Raw genomic sequence first — 16,841 nt, forward strand, 5'->3', positions numbered from 1 at the left:
GCTTTGAAGTCAGTTCACTATTTTGATTTGCCCTCAACTAAAAGTATGCTGAAGAAGCTAACACCAGCTAAAAAAAAGCATGAAAAGTAAGAGCTCTGCTCTCTATGCACATGCACAGTAATTCAATAGAGTTGAATTCCTCACGAAATTTTTCTCATTCACATATTTTCTGTTTCTACTGTCGGACAATGGAGCAAAATGAAACACTGAGTGAAACGGTAACTGTTACCCATCGCTATCGCTAAGCCGTTGTCATGGTCGCTGCAGATATCCTGAAACCAGAGATGTATTTCATCTCAGGCAGAATAGTGCCCATTTGAGGCAGCTGAAAAGAGACATACATGTCTGTTTAACCGGTTTACATTCAAACACAAGGCAGAGAGAAGCAGAGGGAGGAAAAATAATTTTCCAGGACAACTCAAGCTTTTCCAGGACATTTGACTTCTTTTCTCATTTTCCATGGGTTTTCCATGACTACAAAATTGGGCAGTTTTCCAAGATTTGTGGGAACCGTGATAGAAATGTTTAAGATAAAATAAAACGTTTTAATAATAAACAAAAAAACAAGGAAGACATCAGCAAAATCATAACTCCCCAAAAACACTGCTGCTTTAAAAGAAATTTAAATTTGTCATATTTGAGACGTAAATTTGTCAAGAGGTTGAGATGAGAAAAAAAATGAGAAAAAAACCATTTCAACTAATATTTAGAAGCTGCTTACCACAACTACAGTTACATTTCGTCTCAGTACAACAATAATTTATATAAGTGATAATTAGTTGAGAACGTGATGTGCTGGAGAAAAACATGAGGACAAATTCTGAATCAGCACGTAAAAATCATTCTAAAAAGTTTACTTGCATCTCTGATTAAAAGATTTTGTAAAAAATTGTTGACCAGTGTTATTTAAAATTGTATGAAGGGCCATAAAATGCCCTTCAATTATGAAAAACTCAATTATTGTTTGCATCAGTCAGTTAGTCCAATTTCTTTTTGAAATTTTATGTGATTGAATGCAACCTGCTTGATTGAAGGTAGCAGCTCCAAAGCACAGCTCACAAATGATTGACACAAACCAGGGCGCTCTATCTGCATCTCCTCCATCTTGTTCAACTAGAAGCTGTCTCTCATGCCGTGGCCAGGTCCTTCAAACGCTGCACTTAAACCGCCAATTAACCCCTCAACATTATTTCAAAGCGGCTTTCAAATGTAGCCAAGAAATGTGGCCTTGTTTCTCACTCCCAGAATGAATTTCCTAGCATATAACCAGCTGTTTGTTGTGTTTACTTTTTTTTTGAGACAAAGATACATGTGCTTTGGCATTTTCCTACGTGACACACAGAACCTACAACTTCCCCCACCAAAAAGAGAACCTCATTTAAATTGACAATATCAGCGGTCCGATTTGATATACGGGTTTGTTGTTACAGATGTTTCTCTATGACATGGGTGTCAAACTCAAGGCCCGGGGGCCAGATCCGGATCGCGACATCATTTTAAGTGGCCAGCGAAGGCAAATCATGTGTGCTGACTTAACATGTTTCTTTCACTTCGTCTTCACTTTTTACACTACATTTAAGATATAGCAAGCATTTGTTACTAATCCCTCCTACAAAATAAATATAAACATAGTTGAACAAACAATTTCTTGGCTTTCTTTTTCAAAAATAGTTATCCATTAATTTGTTGTGTACATGTGTTAATATAAGGATCATACATTTATATGGGTTCACAGTCGTAACAGCCCTCTGAGGGACACCAAAATTATGATGTGGCCCACGACAAAAGGTTTGACACCCCAGCTCTAGGAGCAAGCCCGCTTTGCGTAATATCTTGCCAAAGAGGCAAAGGCCTTCAAATCTGCTTTAGCAAATGGAGTCAAGTGTCATTATCTTCCCAAGATGGCAAAGTCTCATTGAGAAGAATAATTTGCTCGCTCCAGCTAATTGAGTTATATTTTTCATTGCTTGCTTTTATCGCCATAACACTGCACCAAAAATCCTTCATATTTTGTATTACTAAATTACAAATAGGCCATTTTATTACAGCCGCATGACAAATCCCTGCACTGTACACCCTCAGAAACCACATTTGCAATTTGCAAAAGCTCATAGAAATCTAATGATACTGTAACTATGACAAGAGCTGTTTCAATAATTTTGCCCTTACAAACCTAGAATGCTCAAATTTGATTAACAAAGATGCATTCATTTAACAACGTGTTTATTTTGATGTGTAGAAGATTGCACTGCATCATATGAAGAAGGCAGCCCCTGTAATCCCCTCTCAAGAGCATTGTGGGTATTTTACCAGGAACATTTTGATTTGACGCACCACCAACACTAACATTTTTATTAGTGTTTGATAAATATTTAATTATTATTAAATCTACTATAGTGGATTTTCTGTCTTTGAATAGTTGTGAACAGCAATATTTGGCGGCGTGCTAAATAATAATACAATACTATACAATAATATCGTGAAAGTATTATTTACAGTATGACGCATTACAAGAAATATTAGGTTGTATGGTCCTTTAGCAAAAATTAATTGATTGGGAAAAAAAAGATACAATTGAATTTTGAGAACATTTATTGTGCAGATCTCAAAAGTCAAAATCAAAACTCAACAGTCTATTGTGCAAACAAACAAATAACATGGCTTTTATTATAAATATTTAATATATGTTGATAATAATTTTAATCTTAGAGCGCCCTTCGCTTGACTGACGTACGTGCTTATGTATCCAATAAATTTCTGTTTCTCGGTGTGTGCAGCAGTGTATTATATTTTCAATCTAGACATTTTTTAATTTGCTGTTCATAGTTATTCTCCACTGCAACAAGACTTTCGTGAAAAGTGTATTGCAGCACCAAGCAATTATTCTGGTGCTTTCTGACTACATTTAATGATAGTTTCGCAAGCGGTCTTATCTCCTCTTAATTACTACTCATCCTCCTTTCGTGGTGGCAATACTTGTCAGAATTGCGACTTATTCGCCACCATGGAGGCGATGATTTCTGACTTTCAGAGAAGCGGCTGCTGTTTAGCCACCATGCTAGCTATTTAGCTGCTGCTGCAGGACTGTCCACATCGTAGTTAGATGGGCTTGAAGCTATCTTATCTACATGGGAAGAAGCGATGACATCAGCAAACGCTGTCGTGACTGGCCGGTGGAATCCAAATCTTGTGTCAGCCATTCACAAGCTGACATACATACAGGTCAAGCACGCGATAGCCACACGCTCTGTGGAAAACTCAAGAGATAACTGAGTGCACATCCTCTCCGGAACGTTTTTCTACTTCCACACAACAGTGGATCACATTGGAACAGCCCGAACAAAATATTGTACAGCCAAACCGAAACAATTGGCATCACTGATCATATAGAATTGTATGGGGCTATTGTGCTTATCTTAATTTATTGTAGCTCAATGAAAGCACCATGAAGAACTGTGGTGTGGTCGTGAGGTTGGTCCTGGTTGCACTTTCATAGTTAAGCAGATTAAAGCACTGACTTCAAATAAATCTGGTCTGACTGTCGTTGACAGCTGTTATGTTTCTTAAGTGGCGGGAGGAAGCTCAGTTGAACAACACTCAGTTGACACTTTGTATATATCGTCTCTCTGTATGGCCCCAAGAAAGAGACGCAGTTTACTTTAGTTTACTTAGTAATCCGGATGCTGCAATGTCAAATTAGAAAATTGGGGTTCCACCAACAATTGGTAAGGTCTGAAAGCCAACCTTTAATACAATAGTATATAGCACTTTATTGTCACTAACAATTGAGATTATGCCACCAGATGAAGTGGTTCTAGCAATAGTTTTAAATCAGTAGAGGAAAACAGCTCTAGGTCATCTGTCATTGCAGTGATGATTCTGAGATGAATTTGTATAAATATCCGTGTATCATAAACTATGTGAAGCTGTTTTTGGCGTTATTTCCTTATTGTGTGTTTGCCTGACTTCCTGTTGCTGCTGGCTCTCAAGTTTGCCATTGAAGCAGCCTAGTGGGCGCGGCTGGCTTGTTATGTTTTTTCAATGCCCTGCAAGGAATAAATGATTGTTGTCCAAGAAATACACCTGGCAACAAGTGGCTGGCAAGATTGCTATCTTTTTTTTTTCTTTTAATTTTCAGCAAGTGACAATGTGCAGCAAGTCTTTACTTAAATTACACATGTCTGCCTTATTCTGTGTAAAATGCATAGAAAATGTTTTCTTCTAATTTAATTGTCTACATTTATTTAAAAAATGATTAAACGAGAAAAATAAGCAGGCATTTTTTTCTTTCAAATGTTGAAATGCTGGTTTTTCTTTCCTATAGTTTACTTTTAGCTTGTAACAGTACTACCTGAGCAACTTGTCTTTGTTTCTTTCTTTCATTCTCAAGGAAAGTTGAAAATGTTCTAGGCTGCTCTGCTCTGCTCTGCTGTCAGTGTTTTGTTTGACACTGCGTGGATTTGCTGTCAGCTGCTTGCTCTCATTCTCTTCGTCCATTGAAAAGAGTTTGGGCGCCGCACTCTTTCTTTTGTTGTTCAACACAGCCGTGTGCCTCCACTACAGTCAGGCCCCTTCCCCCAGCCAGCTCTTTCTTTCTTTCTATTTTTTTGCCACCCATCCTCCCATCACTCACTCACTCACTCACTCACTCACTCACTCACTCACTCACTCACTCACTCACTCACTCACTCACTCCATTTCATCCATCCAGGGTGACGCCAGTCACCCCGCCCCGTTCAACTCAGTCCACCGCGTTCATTTCATTCCTGCTCCCATTCCGCGCATATTTCGCATCCTTGGAGAGACCCGGCGCATTTTACGCACTCAGCGCGCCGGACCTTCCGTCAAACCAAAACCGAGTGGACTCTCGCGTGTCGCCGGAGGACCTTCCACATGCTGCGGCTGCACCAGTGTGCGCAAAAGTGTGGGAATTTAGCGATTACGAGGCAAATGAATCGAGGTAAGTTATCCAGGAGGAGTCCCCTCCTCCGCTTTTTGCTTGTAAACCGCCGGACGTTCAGATCCAAGTGCTCACTGACGCTTAAAAACAGTTTCGACGACATCGAGAGGAAGACAAACTCTCTCACATAAAGCACATTTTAAAGTGTTTATCCAAGGACATGAAAGTATGAAGTGTTTGCCGTGTGCACGTCAGAGCCGGCGATGTCGCTTTCGTTCCACTTTTAGATGGCGATTCCCAAGATACAAATGTTGTTTTCTTACCAAAATGGGCGCCTTTGTTTCCTAACAGTTTCATTATCTCGTGGCTGATTCATGGAAAAAGCAGACGGCACCGAAACATGCAATCGTTGCAGGCAGTTTTCAAAGCGGAGAGTCAATGGAGGACTTGTTGCATCGGCGGCTTTTCTCTCCGTCGGCAGGCAGGGAGGAGGGAGGGAGGCGGGTAGGAAGACAGGCAGGCAAGCGGCAGGCAGGCCCCAGGCACTGCACACACAGGCCACAGGCTCCCTACATCGAAACGCTCACCCCTACACGTACACACGCACACGCACGCGCACATGCTCACAACATTACACTTAATGCTTTAAAAAAAGACTTAAAGGGGGAAACTGGTTGCAATGTCTTAAGGAGTGTCACTTTGTTACCACGATGTGAACTCACTGAATCCATGTTAACCCTTGAGCACCATTTTTAAAAAAGATAAAATATTCAGAGCTGATATTTCAAAAGGTAGTGGCTTAAAAATGGTTACAGGTAAAGGCATATTGTAAATGTTGCCTGTTGCAATTTTTAATAAAAAGTATTATTAAACACGGAAAAATATCTCTAATTTTCCAATCTCTAATCTTCCAAGCATTATGCCTCAATATACTGTAACCAGACAACCATCTGCTATTATTATTGTTTTTTTATTCTTTGCTTATTAATCGAAAAGACTGTTTGTATGTTTGTCACACCTATGGCAATGCATGTCAGGATTCCTGTGTACTTAGTATTAACAGACGTCTGGAGGTTAGATACAAATAATACATGTGTAACATGTTTACCGGTAAATACGTTTTATGGTTTTATGATGTCTGCAGTGATTGATTTCCATTCTATGTTTTTCCCCATAATGGAACGGGTATGTGCGTGCGCATGTCAAAAGCCTGTGGCATTATGGGAAAAAATACCCCAAAATCATGCATTGAAGAGTCTGCAATACAGACATAATAAAAACATAAAATTACAAATGAACATCATTTGCCAAGGCGTTATTAGGTTATAATGTAGACCAAATGCTAAAAAAGGTACATCTTTTTTTTTACTTAAATACTGCTTCAATATACTGTAAGACAATACTCCATGGCATTATGGGAAACAATGCTACATTTGTAGCATTTAGCACGTTCCACACTATTTGCAAATACGCCCGAACAACAGATCCCGCCCAACACATTTGCAAGTACGTTTGAACGTACTCGCAAATACATTTGAAGATATTTAAATATGTTTGAACGTACTCGCAAGTATGTTCAAATGTATTAGGCAGTCAAAATCTAATTTTGTGAGCTAATGTTTGAATTGCTCTTGTATGGGTCATAACTAAAGCTCTCTACAGTATATCGACTGAAATCCATAGTGAAATACTGTCAGTATATGTTTATGTAGTATAAACATGATGACGATATCAGCAATCGAGTGTAAAATGAAAATCATCCATCTATAAAAGTAAAAAATAACATTGCAGGTACTTGCTTAACATCACTATCAATCAGTAGCAGCTCTGTTTTTCACAGTTAATCACACACTCGAGAGTGAAATGTGACATGTTTCAAAGCCGCAGGGGCATTACAATATTGATGAGGTAATAATGGGCATTTGACCAAATGTTCTTGCCTGACTATGGTTTGTTTGTTTTTCCTAATAGACATTTGCATTCCAATAATTATCTTATTACATAATAAAAAAATGCTTGATTAAACAAACCTACCTACCTAGATGAAACTGAATCAAGAGCACTCAGTTAGTGCATCTAATGCTTGAAGATGAGCAATCAACAATCAATTCCACACAAGTGACAGAATTCCTAATGATTATCATTACATGAGTTTTTATAACCATCATTAAGATGTACTGTTGTATATACTCACTTTCAGGTGGACGCTGAAAGGAGTTTGAATGAAAACAAACTGATGCTTTCATGATTTTTTTTTAAAATGTAGGATTTTTTTTTACTTGTTACACACATTTAGAGTTACAGTATATACTTTATTGGTATTTGGGAGTTGATGTCCCAAACTTTCTTATTCTCTGTTCCTTATAATGATGACTTAGCTGTGAAAGTGTAACTACATGTTTGTGCGTGTGTGAGTGTGTGTTGGGTCATTGTCTTTGCAGTGTCCAGGCTTGGGAGTGTACAAAGCTTTTCAGTCACCCTGGGCAAACAGCCTCCCTTCGTTTCCCCCACTTTCCTGCTCTCCTCCTCCACCCCCAACCTCTTCATTCCGTTGACATCTGTTTTGAGTGCTCTGTGCACCTGTAGACTGTGGAACTGCGCGTGTGCGTGTGTGTATGAGTGTGTGTGTGTGTGTGCGAGGAAGGGGAGGACGATAAAGGGAGGTGCAGAATGCAAATCCAGGCGTTTGTTCAGGGACTAAGCAACGCAGACCGGCTGACTATAACGACCATTTGGTGTGTGCGTGTGTGTGTGTGTGTGTGTGTGTTTGCCTCTTGCTGTCCCGGCCAGGCAGGTCTATTGTTGCAGCAGCAACAGGCGTCGGTGTATGAGGACGCACCATATGGCCTTTGTGTGCTTTAGTCACAACCGCTGTGTACTTGTACATGTTTGTGTGTGTGTTCATGTACCAAACCAATGCGGTCTCAGTATGGTGGACTTGCTCGCTGACAGCTGCTCCCCTTTGTGTCATCTGTTGTCTCATTTCTTGACACAAGGACAAAATCTGGCATACAGACTTTTGCCTTTTCTTTTTCAAAGACGTCAGATATAGTCTGCTTTACTGGCAAAAGCTCCCCCTTTGAGTAGAATCAATCATAATGAGTCCTTCACATTGGCACACATCAACAGGTGACACAGTAAATCCAAGAATTAATCCTTGTTTCTAAAAAAAAAAAAAAAAAAAGTGGTCCCTGGTGCCTACTGATTTACTCATTACATAATTATTATTTAAAACACTTGACCTAAACCCGAAGCAGCTGTAATTCCAGGATCACAATGAAACAATTTGCTCCAAAATATAATCATCTTCTTCCACTTCCTAAATATGGAGTATACCATCAACGTGGCCCCTGACTGACAGTAAAAAAAAAAGGGGAAAAAAACAGTGTGCTATTAACAGTATATGTAATGAAATTTAGGGAGCAGCAGCGACAGTTTTATAAGAGCTACAATGTTGAGTGAGTGGGTGGGATCTGAGAGGTGCAGGGGGCAATGGTAGTAGGTGGGGGTGGCAAAGGGGAGGGTGGGTTTTGGTGTGGGAGTTCGGTAGGCTTTGTTTAGGGATAGGGGGAACAATGGGTATCCTCCTGGGTGGGGTGGGAGAAGGGGGTGGGTATGCTTGGGAGTGGGGGGGGGGGATTTTTAGTTTGTGGCTACAGGAGGCCAACGGAGCCTGTGCTAGCTTGTCTGACTGCCGGCACCCTGTCACTCCTCTCCTGTAGTCGTCTGTCTTTCAATCCGTCTCCAACAGCCACTAATGAAATTTGACCCACAATTCACCTCTTCACCTCTGTTAGGCTGTCTTTGGAATATCAAGCCATCATGATCACAATCTCACGGGTGGAATATTTGATTATTATACACTTTATTGCATAGTAGGCATTGATGGTATGTTATATGAGTTGTTTCCATACAGTAAATCTCATAGTACACCGTAAACACAAGACTAGCATTTTAGTTTGTTCATCCAAGGGCATAATGTGTTCGGGTGAAAAAGCAACAAGACACTCGTCCTTCTTTTCTGGTCATGATACACAAAATATTAAAGCGAAAAAGGAATGTCCTTTTGATGCTCGCTGAACTGAAGTCCTGTGTGGTACACTGATGTCTTCCTGCTTGAAGTCACACAATATACACACAGCAGATGCAACTAAAAGATTTTGTGCTATTTGAAAGACTTTTTCTTGATTTCAAATGCTCAATTGTATGACCTCATGGCTGTTTAATTTTAGAGGTTGCACTGCATTCACAGAACACCGAGGTAGGCCTTAACTAATTGGACATAACTATCTGACATTACAAAGATAATCATGTTTTGTTCGTTGACAGTTTTGTCTTTGTCAGGAAGGTACTCATTTAACAATGTTTCTTAATGTGACTGAAGGTTGCGGTGGTATACAACTGCACCATACTGACAGTTGTTTTTTGTTGTTTTTTTTTACGTGTTTTGGTCACCGTATTTTGTGTAACTGTTATAATCATAGGATTAAGTATGAATAGCTAATGTTGTTGCCATGTTATGTCAAGATGTTTTTTCAAGGATTCTTTACGGTGCCAATGGTGTGGACATGTGAACCGGTGTTGGCTGGCCAAAATCTGTGTGACAGGAAAGAAGGAACGTGACTGACTGTGTACCGTTTGTCTTTGACCATAGCAGACAGCCGGACACACAATCTACAATCATTATATACGTCTGCTATTTAGCTTGAAAAGCCTTATGATAGATATTGTTTTTAGTTTTGGTTGACAGGTAGTGTTTACTACCTTGCCTCTCATCAGGTAATTTATGCAATGTTTGAAACCTAAACCTAGAGAGACCCAATCTAAAAAAGTAAATCTAAGTTTTCATCATATGCAAATCAAATTCTGAAAAGTGATTGTGGTAAAAAGAGAAGTTAATTTTCCTTACTGCAGGAAAATGGCCTTAAAGACGGTGTACATGACATGCAATACATGCATGTTTAAACTAGGTGCACGTTAACTAGTTTTCTCTTTTTTTTTTTTGGACTGTCCAGTATTTCAGTAGTACTCATGAAACGTAAACAAATAAATGAAAAAAAAAAGAAACTAAAGCCTATACTGGTAATCAGTAAGATTATGCTTTGTATTGTTGTGTTAATTTTAAGGCTAATTTAAAGTATCCCCAGTCTTCAGTTTTTCATTTGGTGTGATATTTTACATTGGATCGCTATCAATCCATCTCTATTTATTTTTATCATAATCTGTGTTGTCCTGAGCCCATTGCTTTGTTGGCTTGTAGCCAGCAGATAAACCGGAGTGACTAACCCTCACTGGGAAGCCTGAATCAACCTCTTGTTTCCTGAGCCCAGCATGAGGCGAACAGGAAGTGGGGATTTCAGCTCCATCTTGCTTACTTTCCCGGCTGGCCGAGCTGACATGATGAACCCTACTCACTGAGAAACAGCTCACTCTGTGGCCTGATTCCTTCCTCGTCCAACCTTGATTTTGTTGTCTTCGGCTGACTTAGCTGACTTTGCTCTGCTGTCCTTATGTTCTAAACATATAGGACCCAATAAAATAAGAAATCAAAAACAGATATCTTTTCCAAAACGTGATGAATGCCAAATTTTGCCTTTGAATTATATTATTATACTTCACACCGATCTGATCGAGTGTATCGAAATCGGTCGATATTATGCATTTTATGCAAAATCGCTGATCGACTGTAATGTCATAATTTGCGCGATCAGTGACGCCATTGATGGGATCCACAAAATAATACATGACAGCAAACACAACTTTGCTGACTCCAGGCTCGTTCTGTGCCACCATAGCGTGTTAGCCCAAAAGTAAAAAAAATATATAATTTTTTAGCCTTGTCTCGTGTCATGGCAGCGAAAGGACTTTGAGCTGGGAGGCGGAATTTCCGCCACTGCGCCCTCAATCATCCAATCACAAAGTAATAGTGTTCATGTAATTTTTCTTTTTGACTGCTAAAAACTGAAACCCTTTTTTTTTAACACCAATTAAAGAACTAGCTACTACCTAGAATGAGTGTTATTTATTTAATTTTAGCATGACTTTAATTCAAAATAGCTTTCATCACAAAGCATAAGTTACGTGAACTGCTGGCCATGCACGTGCATGACGCAACTAGCACAACTGCTAGTTGCAGACAGATGTGTTGTTTGAACTAACGGAAATAGCTCCGTTGTTGACAGACGCACAAAATGTTTGCTAAACAAGGATACGAGATATACTGCGATCATAGCGAATGTGAGTTGAGCTATTCTCCTGATGCGATTACATGTAAAATAAATACAGATTGTGCAGATTGTGTAAATCTGTACAGCTACACCCGGAGGTAAACAGCTTCGAGAATGTACATACTCACATACATGCCAGGTAAAACGTGGATAAGAAATGAAAGACAAAATAATCATTGTGGTCAGTGGGCACCGGGACTTGTACAACACAGCCAGCTTCCAATACGAGCCAAAAAGAAGCAGGTGTAGGCTACTTGGTGTAGCTGGTAATCAAAAGGACGGTGGGGGCCCTGTTTTCACTAACAAGTTCATTTTATATATTTATTGATCAGGAAAATGGAAAGAGTTGTCATTTTCTGTTTTATCAATACATTTGGGAGAAAGTAGGAAATAAGTGACTTCATGAATAACGCCTCTTGTTAATGAGGAGAATGGCCGCGCCCCCTACCGTTCTATCCTTGTTCGGCCGGAGTCACGGGACTAACTGATTCCAAACTCTCCATTGGAAATCATTGTACTTTCATTGCTTATAACGTCCAAAAACTGTGATCAATTGGCACCAAAATTTATGTGGACATCCTTACTAATGACCACTTCAACATATCAAAAGGATTAACCTCTCCGTGGCTGATTTATGAGAATAAGGAAATGTGGAAGTGAGCATGAGGTACATAGATTTATGCTGGGACGAGCACACGCTGCTGTTTTGCTTGAAAAAAAACAACAAAAAAAAACACTGCTTCTTTGCTGATCACGGTTAGGACGAGCGAGGCATTAAACACCAGTCAGGATATTTGCAGAGACTGAAGTGGGAATGAGTGGACGTGCACATTTATTTGGATGAGGAATGGCCACAGTTTTTCGACTGAAAACACGGCGTGGAACGTAACTGCCGAAACGGTACGTTCCAATGCAGCCACACTCTGCTGTGCAGTAAGCCTCCTCGCTGGAACTTTTTGTTTGCTGAACATTGACGCTTGCTGGCGGCTGCAAGCGGTGTCAGACAACGCAGGTGACTGCTTGGGAGGCAACATGAAGACGCAGGCTCATGATCACCTCCACACGCTGTGCGGACAGTAAGGAGCTAATGTTGTTGTGCTAACGCCTTTTGTTTTAACTGCCTGAAGCTAGTTGTTGCTATTAGCCGTCCCATTATCCTGCCTTTAGCCGGGGAGGGAAGGGGGTGGGGATATAAAGATCCAATTGCCTAAACCTAAACCTAATCACAAAAAGAAAGTCCTTAAATCACTACAGAGTCTTTTGAGGTGGGCATTTTAGTACTGATGTCATTTTTACATGCAAACCTATTACAGTATATAAGTGCCAATGTTAAGATCATCCAAGTGTCCCTTTAAGTGTATGGACTTGTTTACAGCTGTTGAACCAAGATAGCAATAGTTTTATCAAAAGCCCCGGCCACCTGAATAACATGTTCATGCTTTTGTTTTTCATTAATGTCAGAGAAGGAGATGTTGAAACATGTAAACATCTCCCACACCGCTTATCCTGTACAGGGTCGCGGGGAGATGCTGGCTTTCGCCCAGCTGACTATGGGCGAAAGGCGCTACACCCTGAACTGGTCGCCAGTCAGTTGCAGGGCACAGACACAGTCACTGAGTGGGAACCGATCCCACGCTGCCCGCACACAACTCATGCGACTGTACCACTACACCATCAGCGAGCCACACATGTAAACATTACATGTTATATTTAATGTTTTTGAGCGTTTATTTTTTATTTTTTCCAATGCATTTTCATTATGGCGCTCGGCTGTAGAGTGAATGTACAAGTTGTTTAAATAGATCGGTGATCGAGTATCGTTTTTTTTAAAAATTCAAAACCTTCTGGTCACCGATAGACCCCCAAAACCCTGATTGCATAAAGTATAACTATGGACAGGTTCATATTAGCTGTGGTGTCAGTCAAGTTGAAGCATATTATATTCCTGTTTCAAATGTGCGTCAAGCTGTATTACCATTTCAAAACACAATACATGCAATGCATGTTTTTTGTCAGAATGAAGCGTTGCCATTTTGACCAATCAGCACTGGAGAAAAATCCAACATAGAAGTGTTGAGTGCTGAACATTGACAAGGTGTTTTCAGTTGCTTTTTAGTGTGTGCCTGTGATAAGTGATTTGAGATCACGTCTGGTGTTTAGTTGCACTGTATACTACAGTAGGGATTAGGGCTGAACGATTACGGTAATTGCATTTGAAATATAATCGCGATTTGAAAAAAACCTGATTATGTAATCGCGGAGGTTACAATTTAAATGGTCATTAACTTTTTTGACACCAGAGGGGGGAGGAGGATTCACCGAACGCTAAACTAACGCTGCCGCAATGACAGCATGCTTGATCGTTTTCACCTCACATGTTTAAAACTTCCCGCGTATGGGGATGTGTTTCTATTTTGCAGAGCTGGGCACTTGACCCTTTTTTGCCAGTCAGACCATAGCCCTCCGGCCGCGACCTGGGTGCCCTTCCGGCCTTATTCATAAAAATGATCCGCCCCGACCCTCTTCTGGGCCACGACAAAGAAAAACGCATGCGAGCAAAGTTGACAAGCACCCAAATATTAAATATTAAATATTTTCGAACCAAAAGACAGACGAAAAGATGTTTAATAATGAGACGTTTTTTACGTCATAAGTAGGCATTCTTTTCCTACCGGGTGGCGCCTATGATGTTACTAATTGGAGATTGATTCACATAGTGAATTGAGTCAATTTGTGGAGGAACTCAAATGGTGAAGTTTCGATCCGCCATAAAAAGTCCTGGCACACTAGAGTTTAAAATTGAGACGTGCCAGTTCTCCGTACCACTGCAGGGCACTCAAATGGTGATGACACCTCTGAGCTGAGTGGTTAGGTGCCTTGCCGAATAGCACATGGACATTAATCAGGAAGAGGACCATCATCTCTTCAGGAACTCGTTGCAATTTACTTGAACGGTCCGTGACCCATTCTTAGCCTTTGAGTACCACCATAACGAGCCATAGCTCCTTGCACGAAAAAAATAACAGAGCAAATAGCAACAAACATCTTCCTTGTTGAATATCTACTGCTAAATGAGCTGAAAGGAGCATCATTCCTCTTCAGCATGTCAAGAAAAGATCGTTGGCCAAAGACTGATGAGCACCACTGAGTGGCTTTATAGAGAATTGTAAAAAAGTGGATGTTTGTAATCTGTTATGTGCATAGAAATGTGATGGCTGTTTTATTTCAAAACTTTGAGACCCATTTTAAAATGTTTGCATTTTCAGGCTGCAAATGATTTCAAACCCAATTTTTAGCTCATAAATGTGTTGTGTAAACAGACCCACAGTAGCTAATCAAAGATTCATGATAAAAATTAATCCCTTGCCTTAGGCTGACTATCTATCAGTGTGAAAGGTCATGTTTAGGGTTGAGGTGCGGGGGTTGTTCTTATGCTTCTGGGAAGCTGAACAACCGAAAGTATCCAAAGCTGAATTATCGCTTTTTCATAATTTGACATTTCTTAGTAAAATGCAGTTGGCTATCAAGACAAAAATTCACATACATGTTTGTGTTGGATAGTCAATACGTTTAATAGTGCAATAAATGTATCTGTTTTTCAGGTGTCATTTCTTGTTGGTGTCTCTGAATCTTGCTTGGTACCATATAGTTTTTCATCTAATTGATGTAAAATGGAAAAAAAAATATGTGTCACATGACCTCAGCTGTGTATTAGGGGGAAAAACATCACAGCCACAATATCCTTGCGTGGGTGTTAAATTTCAGTTCTGTCCCTCTTTCTTTTTAAATACATGTTTGATTACCATTGATGATTATGTTGGTCATGTCGCTCTTCTGCTAACCCGCAATTGCGGTTGTGTTTTATAATGCTTTGGGAGAGAGGAACGGGAAATGAACAGATTGTATAAAAGCTTGAAGATTGTCTAATAAGATACTGCACTTACAGCACGCTTAGACATTGTAAAATGTTTTGTGGATTTACAACAGCCTCGCCCTATGCCTCTTAATCTGTATCTGTCTAAATAAAAAAGCAATAACCGAGATATAATGGACAACAGATGTACAGTATGACTGTTTGCGTGTTTGTGTGTGTGGTTGGGTGAATGCAAATATTAGATGGAAGAGGATCTCATTGTGGTGGATGGATGGGGGATTGTAGATTTACTGTTGTGTTGTGTTAGAAATATTCCTATACATACCCCGACGCACACAAACACACCAGCATTTTTCTCAGTAATGCTCCTAAATTCACACTTATTAAATGGTGTTGGTATACCTCCACTGGCCTCTTTCCTCTGGTGACATTGTGACCTAATGTGTTGCCTGGTTCTGTGTGTATGTGCGTGTGTGCGTACGACATCACGTCCACCCCCCACTCAATCCATAAGGAAAAGGCGAGATAATGGCTTCCTCTGACTCAGCAAAAAAGTACATGTTGACCAGAGAAAAGAGTTAAACCTTCCCATCACATTTCCCATGTATTAAGTGAATCACTGCATTTGTGTGCAGCCTGGGACCAATTACCATGTGTGTGCGCACTTCAGTGCTAATGAAGACGTGGTGTATAATGAGTTTCCTATGAATCAAAGTCTTCTCACCACAATAAAAAGCAAGCATCTCCCTCACAGTATTAGGGTGGTATTAGCAGAGGAAGCATGAGGGACTTATTTGTGTTTTTTTCCACAAATGCCACTTGCTTCTGAAAACATCAAATGGGTTCTAAATAACGAACTTAGACAATTTAGTTTAGTTAGTCCATATTATATGATAAAGTATTGGGACACCTGACCATTATACTTAAATGAGCAAAGAAAAGCTATATGGGTTTGTAATTCTCTGGGAAGACTTTCCGCAAGGTTTTGGGGTTATTTTTGTCCATTCATCCAGAGGCGCATTTGTGAGACTGCCAGTCCCAAACCCAGATGAAAAATTGGTGGGTTACTTGAGGAAGGGCATCCGGCGTAAAAACTGCCAAACTGCCACAAATAATGTGAGTGAGTCGCTGTGGCAACCTGGTTTTTGAGTTTCTAATATGTGGCTCCTTGGAATTTCAGGGTCCAACATCGGACTTTCTGATTAATGGACTCCTTAATGTCATTAAAAAGGCACAATATTAATCCAGACCCAATCAAGCTAAAACGATGAACAGAAAATGTGTCATGTTGACCGTCCATCCAAAGAATGTTTGTGTCTTAATGATCCTTCCACCCATGCGCTGGTGCCTCCAACTTTGAGTTGTCAAGAACACGTGTCCTCACATTGCCCGGTGCTCAGTTCACACTCCATCAAAGCGTGTTGTAAGTAAGCAGTGGCAGCATAACCACCACATTTTGTTGCGTCTATAGCTGGTTGCTGTGGCTGTTTTGTGATTGTTAGCACGTGTGCTGTTTATGACCTGTGACAAGAAATCTGTGAATTGCAGTTAGCCTCATTTGGCCTTAAAAGTCCTCACAGTACGCGAGGACTGTGGGTTGTTTTGTACAAAACTTGCAATTTTTGGGTCAAATTAATTGTGTTTTTTTTACCCCAACTATTTTTAGTGTATTAATTATGAATAAGTGTAAGTTGTTCTAGTAGGCTTTTCGTGCCATTTAAAAAAAAAATTATTTTTGCTGTCACACCTTACAGCACAAGCCATGGTCCACAGAGAACCTACATGGCATCAGAGAAAGGGGAAGTTGATTTGACGTGTGTTAAGAGTTGTTCCCTCCAAC

The 16,841-nt window shown here is 40.1% G+C and overlaps 1 protein-coding gene across 1 annotated transcript in view; it reads left to right on the plus strand.

Moving 5' to 3' along the window:
* Nucleotides 1-4,699: 4,699 nt before the first annotated feature.
* The window catches only part of LOC147148274 (transcriptional enhancer factor TEF-1-like), a 53,397-nt gene continuing 41,255 nt past the window's right edge, over nt 4,700-16,841 (plus strand). The window contains exon 1 of the mRNA XM_086029054.1: nt 4,700-4,960. The gene's annotated coding sequence lies outside the window, so the exon portion shown is untranslated. The remainder of the gene's footprint in view (nt 4,961-16,841) is intronic.

This window comes from Filicampus tigris, chromosome 4 (genome assembly GCF_054856515.1).
Source record: "Filicampus tigris isolate MCC_2025a chromosome 4, RoL_Ftig_1.0, whole genome shotgun sequence".
Classification (NCBI taxonomy): domain Eukaryota; kingdom Metazoa; phylum Chordata; class Actinopteri; order Syngnathiformes; family Syngnathidae; genus Filicampus; species Filicampus tigris.